This window comes from Triticum urartu, chromosome 2, assembly GCF_003073215.2.
Source record: "Triticum urartu cultivar G1812 chromosome 2, Tu2.1, whole genome shotgun sequence".
NCBI lineage: Eukaryota > Viridiplantae > Streptophyta > Magnoliopsida > Poales > Poaceae > Triticum > Triticum urartu.
In genome coordinates this window covers 324,946,481-324,959,590 of record NC_053023.1, presented here as the reverse complement: position 1 = coordinate 324,959,590, position 13,110 = coordinate 324,946,481, and the positions used below count along the sequence as shown (strand labels likewise).

At 43.5% G+C, this 13,110-nt stretch overlaps 1 long non-coding RNA gene across 13 annotated transcripts; it reads right to left on the bottom strand.

Annotated features, from left to right (window-relative positions):
• Positions 1–3,328: 3,328 nt before the first annotated feature.
• LOC125537181 lies at positions 3,329–11,805 on the bottom strand. 13 transcript variants are annotated; one of them, XR_007295655.1, is made up of 10 exons: positions 11,167–11,805; positions 10,217–10,559; positions 9,658–9,829; positions 9,129–9,217; positions 8,197–8,261; positions 7,344–8,036; positions 6,808–6,874; positions 5,990–6,077; positions 5,166–5,905; positions 3,329–3,917 (listed from the first exon to the last, which is right to left on the bottom strand). It is a non-coding gene; the product is annotated as an uncharacterized LOC125537181 (long non-coding RNA). The 13 variants fall into 13 exon arrangements; XR_007295657.1 differs by adding an exon at positions 8,918–9,044 and having other exon boundaries at positions 3,329–5,905; positions 7,344–8,050; positions 11,167–11,802; XR_007295653.1 differs by adding an exon at positions 8,918–9,044 and having other exon boundaries at positions 3,329–5,905; positions 11,167–11,801.
• Between the last annotated feature and the right edge of the window lie 1,305 nt (positions 11,806–13,110).

Here is a 13,110-nt window from a genome sequence, read left to right as displayed (position 1 = left end):
TCTGATGCATAGCCTGTTTTTGTTACCTGCTTATTGTTACCTTACCTGCTTATCCTAAACTGCTTAGTATAGGTTTGTTAGTGATCCAACAGTGACCCCCACCTTGTCCCAGTTGCCTCGCTTTATGTTCGATGATTCGATCAACGTGATCGACATCCAGGCCCCGACACCGCACATCCCCCCCCCCCTAGTTGTACGACTCTGTAGAGTTACCATCGAGTGCCGAGGGTGGAACCTCTTACATCACTCCTGATGAGACCTCTATAGTGTAGCTATACGGTCGAGGTCATCGAGGGTGATTTCCTCCTTAACCACTTCCGTTACGGCTCTGTCGTGCAACCCCTCAAGTGTGAACCTCGAGGGTGGATCCTCTTACGTTCACCTTGATGATAACATCGAGTGGAATTCACCGGGGGTGATTCCTCGGGGTTTCCCCTTGGTGTTAGATACACAGTTACTATGGTTACTATGACTTTGCACTGAACCATGTTACTAAAGAAGGGTCGGCCCTGAGGGGTACCCGCGCGAGCGTAATAGCGAGTCATGTGAAGTCGGGTTGACCTGGAAGGTGCCCGTGAGATACTTACGAGGCGTGGCCGGGCATTCTTAGCCCTTGCCGCAAGTACTCAAGACGGGGCGACGGGGTCACATCTTTCGTGAGTCTCTGCTCGTGACAGCACTGCCAACTCACTAACGGTTTGGATATTTGATCCGAGGGGCCTATGGCCTGATAGCACTAACCATCACGTGGGCATAGTATGGGCGTTCTACGTCGTATGCATCAGCCGAAGCTTAATAGACGTCATGTGATTGAGTGGCGTGCGCCGGGTTGGACTGGTAAGCACATGCCTTTTTAAGGAGGTAGCTAGGTCTGCTCACCGGCCCCCCACGCAACGTGCGGGAGTTACCGGGGCGATGGCCCAAGACCCCTGGGGGCATAGGTTTAGTCTGGCGTGCTTGACCTCTCTATTAAGCCTAGGTCGGGTTGCGGCATATTGTTTGGCCGAGGTCGGGCAGGACCGAGGAAAGTGTCTCCGGCTGGAGTTAATCGAGCGTGGTGGGTAAGTTGGTGCACCCCTGCAGGGAAGAAACATCTATCGGTAGCCTGTCCTACGGTAACAGACACTTGGAGTTGTATCCCGATCGATACAATTAGAATTGGATACTTGAGATGAGAAATGGTTATGAGAAATGGATAGTATGGCTCTGGGATTGCTTTCTCGCAGGGAGTCGAGAAAGGATCTCTGGCCGAGGTTGATAACGCTACTACTACTTTAAATTATGTTGATCTGTACTCTTCTATATGCTGCAAGATGCTTGAAGATGCTAGTCTTTGATAGGCTAGGCTTTCCCCTTCTTTTCTGGCATTCTGCAGTTTAGTCCACAGATACAACCCATTTCCTTTGTTACATATGCGTACTTAGTTTAGATCTGATGTATATCTTACGAGTACTTTGGATGAGTACTCACGGTTGCTTTGCTACCTCTTTTTCCCATATACCCGATTGTTGCGACCAGATGATGGATCCCAGGAGCCAAACGACACCACTGATGACTACTACTACCCCGAGGGTGCCTAGTACTACATGATGACCGCTGACGACTTTGAGTAGTTAGGAGGCTCCCATGCAGGAGGCCTTGCCTTTTCGATCGTTGTTGTTTTTGTGCTAGCCTTCTTAAGGCAAACTTGTTTAACTCATGTCTGTACTCAAATATTGTTGCTTCCGCTGACTCTTGTGTATTCGAGCTTATGTATTCGAGCCCTCGAGGCCCCTGGCTTGTAATATAAAGCTTGTATTATTTTAATTTGTGTCTAGAGTTATGTTGTGATATCTTCCCGTGAGTTTTTGATCTTGATCGTACACATTTGCATGTATTATTAGTGTACGGTTGAATCGAGGGCGTCACATCTCCTAGTATTCGTCAGTTTCATGATGGAGCAAGGAGAACCAGGCAAAGATCTACCGATGTTGGAGCAGGCGCAGGAGGCTGATCCACACGAGACAGAGAGCTCCAAGAAGATGGAGGTAGCCACTGAGCCGAATCCAGATAAGCTCACGGCCACTACTGAGATGGTCAATGCCCCATCTGAGGTTACAGCCCTCATGGCCCTACACGAGCAGTTTTCCCCCTTCGATGATGTGTCCCCCCCGTTGCGGTACCCAAGGTGATTTTCTTCTTTGCCGATCTCGAATGTTATTTTTCATCTAAGTATGCGGTGATAAATAATGCAAAATTTTATTAGCTTCGATGCCATGCTACCTTCCCTGTCATGCAGACCTTTGACTCTACATATTGGTTGAAATAACTTGTGTTTCTTATATTGGTAAGTAATTCAGAATTTGTTTCTATTTCAATTAGAGCCCTGATGCGGACAAGGATTGTGTGGTTGTACATGTCACTCGCTATGAGGCAGATGACCTAAATATATGTACTGGGAAAACAAAGTTCTTAGGTTGTTGGATCCTGAAAGCCATTTGCATTTATACCAATGTCGAGATGTATTCCAGCCTCACTGTTGTCAGGCGTATTGTCCAGGGTGTACTGAAGCACAAGAAATTCAAAGTTACTCGTTCCTTTGTGAGGCATACTGTTCTTGTCAATCTTATGCAGGAAGATGACGTGGCATGCCTCCACAAAATAAGTTTATGAGTGGCAAGGCCACAAGGTTATCTTCAGAAAGATTCACAGGATTGAGCTGCTGCTGGACATCCTCGGTGATGTTCATGGGAAGGTCCGTCTTATGTAAATCGCAAATTAGATCGAGGCATGAAATAGTTGCCCCACCTAGTGTTTAATAGTAGTTTGGATTGTGTCTAATTATCCGAACCTTGCCTATTATCGAGCCCTCTGGACTAGTACTCTCTTTGAATCTGTCTATGGGAACTACTGCTACTTTTGTGCGCCCGTGAATCATGTGAGAACCATCCTAATTGTTGCCGAAACATATCCGTCCTCACTAGTTTTTTCATGTAATATGGCATGGTAAGACATAAGTTGTCACGGTTTATCATACGAGCAGTGTGTGTTTGATGTAATAGAGTACTCTTTTGAGAATTGTGCACTAATGTATACATAGGGTAGGTAAGGCTGGTTAAGTACATGTAAACACTGCTGGTACTACCCCATTTGTAAAAAGTTCTGCAAAACAAGGCACATTGACTCAACTCGCTTCAACACTAGAAAAGTCGGCTATCAACTAGCTAACAATCAATAATCTATTGTCTGACATATAAGCAACTGCATATCTGATTACAGTGGTTCATGCAGTTAACTGAGGCCACACTGTAAATTCCAAATGTTCACATGCTAGTCCAGTGTTCATGTTGAACATGCACATTAAACTCAGCTTCATAAAATACTTGAAAAGCATAAGTTAAGAAATTTTATACATCTCAATGATTCATAGAACATAACAAATATTTACTAGTTCATAGCAAAAGACAAAGTTGTGAAAAGGTTTACAAATCAGAAAAAAATCAAGCAATGCTTCTCTGAGCAAAGGGCCTCCCTAGGCAGGCTTTACTTTCCTGGAGTTCACTCTGGTTTTTCTTGTTGCCACCATCCAAGGTTAGGTTCTTTCATTTCAAAATAACCAATTATAATTGTGTTCTTAGTTGGAATATTGCCACCATCCAAGGTTAGGTTCTTTCATTTCAAAATAACCAATTATAATTGTGTTCTTAATTGGAATGCTGAACTGAACCATGTAGTGTATTGAACATCTAAACTTTTTGTGCAGTTCTACTAAATTTAAGCACTGCTATTTGCAGAAATAAGCAGACCATAATGCCTTTTGTTCGTGCACCTGTCCCAAAAACCTTCATGCAGCCATGCTAGCTAGTCCTCCGTCCATGGATGAATTGGGAGAAAGTGCATTCCCGACTAGGATACAATTGTTTTCGCTCGTCCCTGCACTGCAGTTAGGAAGTAAAATGTATGATTCAGCTTCTTTCAGATTGCGTTGGCCATTCTACCTAGTCACTACCTATGTAGGAATACCTGGAAGATAGGTGGTTAGGCAACGGCAGCTAGGAATAGCCATCTCATTTTGTGCAGTTCTACTAAAACGGAGGTGTGTACTTTTGATTGCGCTGATAGAAACGATATGGAGACACACATCCTTGTTTCCGCAAATATGAAATACGGTTATTTAAATAGTGACAGTTATTTGCAGTGGCATATGATTAACATCAGCATCTATTGTGTTATAATTGGCACTACATTGACAGTATGAAAATGCCCTTAAGTAAGAAGTAGCATCACATCACATCAACACTGTCACTAGATTAACATGCAGAACAGTAGCATTAATATTACTGTCATGAGAATAGCACATGGTCATAAAATGTGCAATCAAAATTTTGCAGTTCCACTGGGATGAAGCAATGCTAGCGGTGTGAGATTTAAGTGTGACTACAAAAACACAATTCATGGGAAATAAAATGGTGGTGGCATTGCTTCAATTTATCGACAGCACTAGACCATTACTTAATAGTGACATTAGGTGGCATTGCTTAATAGTTTATGTGATTTTACATTAACGGTAGCGATATAGGCGTAGGGATAGCAGGGGCATAAATTGGTGAGGCAAATGTGGTTGCCCAAAGCAGCAAACACTCAGGCAGCATGTCTGCATTTGTCCCATTTTTTATCTCCTCGGTGACATTTTCCTATGTGAGCACAGGAAATCTAGAGCTGCTCGTTCTCATTTGTGTTGTCCCCCAACGCCCCTCACTTCCTTTCCTTTTTTCAACCAAAGAGACAGGTCCACTTCCCCCACTCTTCGCCATCCACCATGCTTTCTTCACCTTTTCAACCAAGGGAGCAGTTGGGTAGCCAGTATCCATTACTTTCTCCCCATTTCCTCTTAGAATCATGTCCTAGATTCATGCTACATTTCCCCATTTCCTCTTAGAATCATGTCCTAAATTCATGTTATAGATTTCCCACTTTCTTCCCTATTTGAATCAACCCTTAAATTCGACTGTATGAACTACCTCTAATAATAGTAAAAGTCTACGTGGCTTTGGAATAGTCGACGGGAGTAGAAAAATATGCACACGCAGCCACGTGAATAGTCGACGGGAGTAGAAAAATATGCACACGCAGCCACGTGAGGAACTGAGGCAGTAGAGAAAGGTCGGTTTCGAAGGAATATATACCCGAGGGTCGTCGGCACGTGGCAAAGACGACGTCTGGAGGCCGCATCTTGGCCACAATACCACGGGGAGGAAGAAGGGGTCGAAGGCCCTCCCGATCCGACGCTATCTCGGAGAGAATGGCACGGCCGTCGATCAGAACACGCGGGCAGCTGTTGGTCTCCTCCCTCACCGTCGACGACTGCATGGACGACGCACCTACACCCCTTCCCTGGTCGAGGTGGTTACGCCGGATTTGTGACCAGCCATGAGCAGAGAAAGAGTGTGTGTGGCCACCTATGCATTTTTTAGATCTGGAGAGCATGAGAGTGAAAGAGAGGAACCCTAATAAAGCAAGCACCGAGACTCCTGCTATATATATATATATATATATATATATATATATATATATATATATACACACACACTAGAGGTTGGGGCGCCCCCATGGCACGCCGCTTGAGCGGAAGCTCGGCGGTGCCAGATGGGTCCCATCAAACAAACCACTATGTACAAAGATAATTCCTCATCAACCAAAGCATTACAGTCTGCCGCACTTCCAGCTATTGGCCTCCTTGTCCATCTCTCCGGTGCCACACGAGAGGACGACGATGAAGATGCCACATATTGTTTGGCCTCTTGTTTATATCAGGTTCCACACGCCAAGGGAAGAGGACGAAGACACGGACTGCTCGACCTCGTTCGTGTCTCCGACGCTGTGTGTGACGGTGCAAGGACGACTGCAGTGCCCAGATGGGAGGACTCTAATCACATAACAGGTTACTGAGAACGATTAAGGTTGTAGTTCATGTGTGTGTTGGACAGACAAGCAGCCATATGATACATACCTGATCCAGAAGGTATATTTGTAGTAGGTGCCCTGAAAGCAGGAACTGAAAGTGTGGCCGCCGCCACAGCTACAAGATTCTTTGCAGCCTGTGACACAAACACAAATAAAAATCTAGCCATCCGGATAATATAATTTGTATTCAACAACGGTGACAACAATCGCAACCCGTAAATTAAGCAGCTCGAAATTGGCAACCCAACCCATGAATAAAGCGACGTCGATCCGAAATGCAGTGCCTCAAGTAACCGTTGGACATGAAAAAACCTACTGATTTTCTAGCTGGACAAACATAACGAGATCATAAGGAAAAATTAGCACAAGGAAAGGAGAGAAAAATACTACGGTACACTATAGATCAACCGACCTGACTACACATACAACTGGATTTTCAAAATTCCAAATGAAACACCATGTTCTAATTCTTTGCTGAAATACTTGAGCTGCTAATAGCAACACCAAGTCAGACTGTAGACTAAGGGTTGCCTTGAGTTGGATTAAGGTGTCTGTATTTCATATATACAAGTGTTATTCCATTCTGGACACTTCACTAGAAAGCAGATACCATCAACATGCTGCGAGACACCCCCATATCCATGGGATGGACACGGTTCTTATGGGCTTATGGCTAGTACTATTCTATAAAAGAGAAGTAGAGAACACATACAGTATGTGAGGTATTCTTATTAACAAGTCAGAAGATAAAAAGAGCTTGATGGCTTGAAAGAGTATAGTAGAGAAGTATTCCTGATGTAGGAACAAAAGCAAGTTTGCAAAGAAAAGATGAACTAAGAAAACGTCGACGATTTACAAACTTACAATTATAGATCTCCCAAATGCACCAGCACTAACATAAGCCCATGTTCCTGGAAGCATACCCAACAAACTGCATGCGTAAAAAAGCAATATCTGAGGTAACGTTTCTTTAAAGAAGAAATATATACTGATGACAACTTTTTCAATGTAATATTTCATCACAAAAGAATGCTCAATTTGCAGTGGATCGGAGGCCAGGGTTCAACTGTTCAAGTCCTACAATAGTTTGTGCGACCCATCCTCATAAAATCAGATGGAACCCATCGATTCTCAACACAAACAGTTCTAAATGTCAGGCTACCAATAAAGTCACTAAATTTAATTTCACCATAATGTCCCACAAGGATTTTTATTTGGCCACACACAACGGCTGAAGAAATATATTAACTTACAATGCGTCTCAATTATGGAATATTGATTAACCACATCATACTTGCAACCCGTAAATAGCCAAGGAATCTTACTCAGCCCGTAACAATTCCACCTAGGCAGATGGCACAAAAGCACACTAATAGGTCAAGATAGGAATGCTCACATACCCCGACAGCATGTGCTTGTTGTGATAAGCATTCACCGGCTTGCCGGCCTCATCCCTCGAGGGGCATATAAAGAAACATCACCCTGCATCAAAAGGTCACATTAAGAGGAAGAAGTAGGAAAATGAAGCATCAAGCAACAAAAAAATACTATCAGGCTGCAGTGCAGCAAAGCTGAAGAAATAAGCCCAAATCTGGCTTGTCAACGTTTGGGGCAGAGCTAACAAACAACTTCCCTGGAAAGCATGGGAAGGTTCCAATAATTTGGTCATCCGCTCCACTATACAAATTAATGGACATGTGCCAAAACAAAGAAATGAAGGAAATCATAGATAACAAAGTGAGGTCACATAATAGACTGAACTGAACTAAGATCAATATTACAATCTCCAATGAACTGAAGTGGAGACGGCGTCTCAGATCATGCTGGACAAGTCAAAAAGCTCGATTAGCATGGAGGTGGGTGTTGTCATACGTCGGCGAGGAGCCATGGGGGATCAGCTCGCCGCCCTCTGGTCGCGGCAGCATTGTCAGAGATGTGGTGCTCGCATGGACAAGACCAAGATGCTACCTCTGGTTTCCAGCGTGAGCATCACCAACAGACATGGCGGTGGCGCTGGTTCTTGCCTCCCAGTCTTTAGTGGAGAGGCCCGCAAGGAGGAAGGGTCCAAAGATATGCATACTCCGACCAATCATCTGGACATGCATTACTAACAAGGAGTGAGTTTGATAAATGTTGACACCCGATGTTGCAAGTTACAACATGGTGACTGAGAGATTTCAACAGCAAAGGAAAAAATGAAAGTGTCAAAAAATTTTAAATTAAAATTTGGAATAGAAGAAAACATAACCAAACCTTCTATGAAATTCTATAGAGATTTCAACAGCAAAGGAAAGCCTCGATATATTGGCTCAACAAATCTGCAATGTCACAATTAATTTTAGTCAGTTGTCTAAATTTGTGCATTACGTGATAACAAAACCTAATGTGCTATCTTATATCCTAACACGCTGACCAATATCTGACAGGATCCTAATTTTTTTCTGAATGGCTCCTGCGATTTTAGCAGATCAACTACATTACTTGTTGAGAAGGACTTAGCATATTTAGATAGCTTAATCAATTAGCTTATTAAACAGGAGAACCATATGCTAGGATTAAAATAGAACAAAAGCTTAATTATATCAAGAAAGATACGGTTGTGAAATCAGAAAGGATAGGGAATCGAAACGCAGTTGCAAGTGGTCATGCAAGCAACAGCGTACATGCATATAGCTGCTGATGAACAACCAAAATGGAAAAGGTCAGCCACCGACACGAATGCATCTAATTAGGGACTCACAAATGTTTAGAGAAACTCTTATGAAGCAATTTCAAGTTCTATTTCTAATCCTGGATTATCCCTAGGAAGCACTTCATAAAGAATGTTCATGTTATTCTGATTTGAAACAAGAGATGTTTTTCATGATGCAATCCAAAGGAACTGAACACCTCCTCTTGTCTCATATATATATATATATATATATATATATATATATATATATATATATATATATATATATATATATATATATACCATAGGAAAAGCAAGTCAGAGCTTCATCCTCTTGTCCTTCTCCATCAACCATGTGCCTAGCGTTGACTCCATCCTCCACACGAACATGACTAAAAAAAACTATGGGCATAAGAAAACCAAACTATACCTGCGAATGGGATTATGTGAATAAGATAATAACCAAAGAATCAGACATTCCAACAACCATAATCGGTTCAGCTGTAATACTCACCAGTAGAAGGAAGGCTCCATGCTTTCCCACCTCAGTCAACAGTCATAGCAGTAATGGATGTTGTGGCCTTACCGGTGTCGCGGGTCGATCTGTTCATGAAAAATTTCAGCAGCCACATGAGTACATACGAAAAGAACGATGATTTACATAGGAAAGAAAAATCAGATTCAAAGAGCTTTCTAGCTATAAATCACAAGTTGAAGTCATACTCTGTCTACGATACACAAAAAATGAGAAGCTCAGATGCATAAATCCTAAGTGACCATAAGATAAATATGCCAACATGTGAATCAGAAATCCAATGTTTCAAACTATTTGATGCCATTTGTCAAATGCATTTCTACTTTTCAGTGGTGATCATGTTCAATAAACTCTGAATTTTACACATTGTTATGACATCTTTGTATAGAATACATACTTCATATTTCTCCATGAAAAAATAGATTTGCAAGGCAGATAACTTGTTCATACAACTAAAACAATTGCTAATGAAAGAACATGCATCAAATCTTATAACATTAGAGCTTACGTCTTTTTCAAAGCCTTGGTTGTTGACTTGTTGTTGGCTTTGAGCTCCTAAACTTGCTTTCACAAATAGTCCGTATCAACTCTCAGCTTCTTCATCTTCTCACAATAATTGATCTCCTCTGAAATCAACCCAGAATCCTACTTAGATGGCATCGACTGCAAACTTTCACTGCCTGGAGAAAAAGTAATTAAAAGCAGGGCAAACAGATAGAAAACAAGTGCCCTAATTAGCATTGGGAAAACCTGTTCTGCAAGAAACTTGCTTAAGAGGGGCTATGGTAACAAATTGTTAGAGCCAAATACTTCAAGAATAAAACTATTAATACTAGCAAAACAAGAGTCACTGCTTCCCCTTACTGCAAATCAGTTATGAAGGCACTCTCCTAAAAAAATACCAGATCAATGATTTTAGAAGAAGCTTGCTTCCTAAGCTGTATTTATGATGGACTGAACTAAATAACAAGGTTAAGGATTCACAACCCTGACAAAGTGTTTTGGTGTTTGAACAAAAAAGGGGTATTTAGTAGGAGGTGCTAGGTGGGAGCTCTGCCGCTGCTTACCTTGCCGTTGCTGCAATGGATCCCGAGCTCGGGGGAGAGGGGGGGCCGCTGCTTCCCATCTGGAGCTCGGGGGAGAGGGGGCGTGCGTCCGAGGCATGGGAGCGCCATCCATGAGGCAAAGGAGCACCAGAGAGCACGGCAGGAGCCAGAGATGACCAGACAAAGGCGCCGGAGAATCGCCGACGACGAGGAGGCTCCCGTGATGCTTATTGTGTTCGATTGTGGCAACTGGTTGCCTGCACAATATTGACCAACGTGTAGTCCATGATTTCCGCCCAGGTTTTGTGGCTTTCGAAGTTTTGTGCATGTGTTCTATCCTCCTATTGGAAGAGTTGCACGAATCCTGTCCAACACAAACAAAATTTCAGAGCAGGCTGTGAATCACAAGTTATGGACTGCAAAGAAACACACAGTCACGTGGCATAAGTACAAACAGGTGATAAAGCAGCAATCCATCGACACAAAACATAACCAAACAACGCGGCAGAAGCAGTCATAAACATGGATGAATGCATGATGAATCACACCTAAGTTGATGCAAAAGAGCAACACCAAACACACGATCAACACCCCACACGTTCTAATACTTAAATTCCAACTTTACTAATGACTTATTTTCATTTTCTCAGTGAAAAAAACTGAGGTCTCCGACTTACTGCTTAATGGTTTTGTGAAGCCGCAAAAAAAATAAACAACAAAGTATTCTAATATTATTACAAGGCTGCACAGATGAACATATATAAGAGCTTTTTTGCGAATTGACTATATGAGCTTTCTGTAGAACAGCACAAAAAATAGTACAGCAGAAGAAATAACAATTCCTGCGAACAATACTAAAATATTAACACAAAAATCGATAGAAGAATGCAACAGAACATGGCTGAATAGAAATTTGAATTGACGAGAAAATAAAGGAGGAAACAAGATGGGCAAAGGTGTGTGAATCTCACCTTGATCCCTCGGCCAAGCCCCTCTGACTGTCTGGCACTCGCGTCGCCAAGCCAGCGAGCCTCGCCGTCCCTCGACCAAGTCGTTCCCTCTGCCTGTCCAGCGCTCGAAGTCGCCCAGCCGACGAGCCTCGCTGTCCCTCGACCAAGACGCTCCCTCTGCCTGTCCGGTGCTCGCCCCCAACCGCCGAACCCGCCTACAACCGCCCCTCCCCGACCCTCCATCAACCCCTGTTGCTTCCGCCCGCAGCCCCCGCGCCCGCCTCGCCCCTGTCGCCGCCATGGGAGCTGGTTTGCCGTGGTAACGAGGAAGGGAGGTTGGAGGCGTGGCTGTGTTGACGAGGGAGAGACGAGGGAGGGATGTGGCGGCTGTCTGACGAGGGAGGGAGAAGTGCATCGACTATGGGATTTGGGGGGCTAGGGTTTGTGGGTGGAGCCGTGGAGGTAACGAGAGAAGGAGGAACATACCGAAAAGCTTCTTTGATGCATGACGTTCAGTGGTATGCTTATCAGCGCCATTGGTTTACATGTGGATCATCATCTAGCATTTACTGATCAATGTATAAGGGAGCTGCAGCTGATTTTCATCCGGCAGTATTCATCGCGTAATCCAGCACCTTGGTCCTGGATTCATCCATCTCGCGTAGCATATGTCCCACTAGCCAGCTCCTTATTAGGTCGGAATCTGGAACTGGTTACATTTTATACCAACTTGATGCACAGGTACAAGATCGACACATTAGGTTGACCTCTGTCACACATATATCCCGAGGAGCAATTAATGCACCTAAGCAATTAACTTGCTAGTTCAATAGTTTTTTTAGTTGTCATGCGATCACTAGTGGATAATTAGTTCGTCAATTTACCTAATCATGGTGTACTAATCGGACAACTGTGTACAATTTATATGCACCCCAATAACATACATCCATTACTAATTGACTAAGACTGGTCATAGTGAGGAGTAACTTAGACTAGTAACATGCATATGTTACTAGTCTATGGTACTATCTCTATAGCGCATAGTATTATAGATTAGTATCATAGATGGTCTCATTTATTGTCATGCATGACACATAGTAGCACCACATTTATTATGTTAGGGTATCTATCTATATTACTATTACCATCTCTCTCTTCTTTAATTGCCTGTCACATAAGCACGTTTACAAGTCTTAAGTACATGATACTATTTATGTTACCCCACTATGGCCAGCCTAATTGAAGCATGCGTTTGCATTTAAGTACTAATCATGTCATTTTTAACTTCTCGTGCCGCAAATTGCCTTAACACTCGCTCATTATGCAGCACTGTAACCTTGTTTTTTTTATTTGACCAGACAATCCTCATCGTCTCACCACCACGCGCACTCAAATCATTTACTGTTTTTCTCCCCCTTCCCCACCTCTCACCTACCGGAAACGCTCACGGCGGCGCTCAAGATCAAAATCTCCAGGGCTCCCACTGCCACCGCCGCCGGCACACAATCAACACTTTGCGGCCACTTTCTCAATAGCTCGGATGCTTCCACCCCCTCCCCCCTTCGTGGCTCTGCTGGCGAGCCGAACCAGCCATCGATCTTGTGTACGATGAGTTCGACATGCTCATAATCTAGAGTTTCAAAGCTTTTGCATCAAAGGGGGGGTTTTTTGGAACTGTTTATGCAAGACGTGACTCCTCACTCGAACGTCTGGTGGTAGCATATTTATGGCGTCGTTGTCACGGCCGTCCTTCGGCCTGTCTTCGGACCTATATGAGCCAAAACAGATGCACACACATAGTCAACAGTATCGCAGCCCAATCCACCCGCACACTCGAATACTCGCCCGAAACAGCATGCATGCACTACATGTCTCGCCAAAATATATATACTGTATAAGATAAAGTCAGGCCATGAGCTGCATGCACGCATGCACATTTACTAGCTGCACGCATGCACATTTACT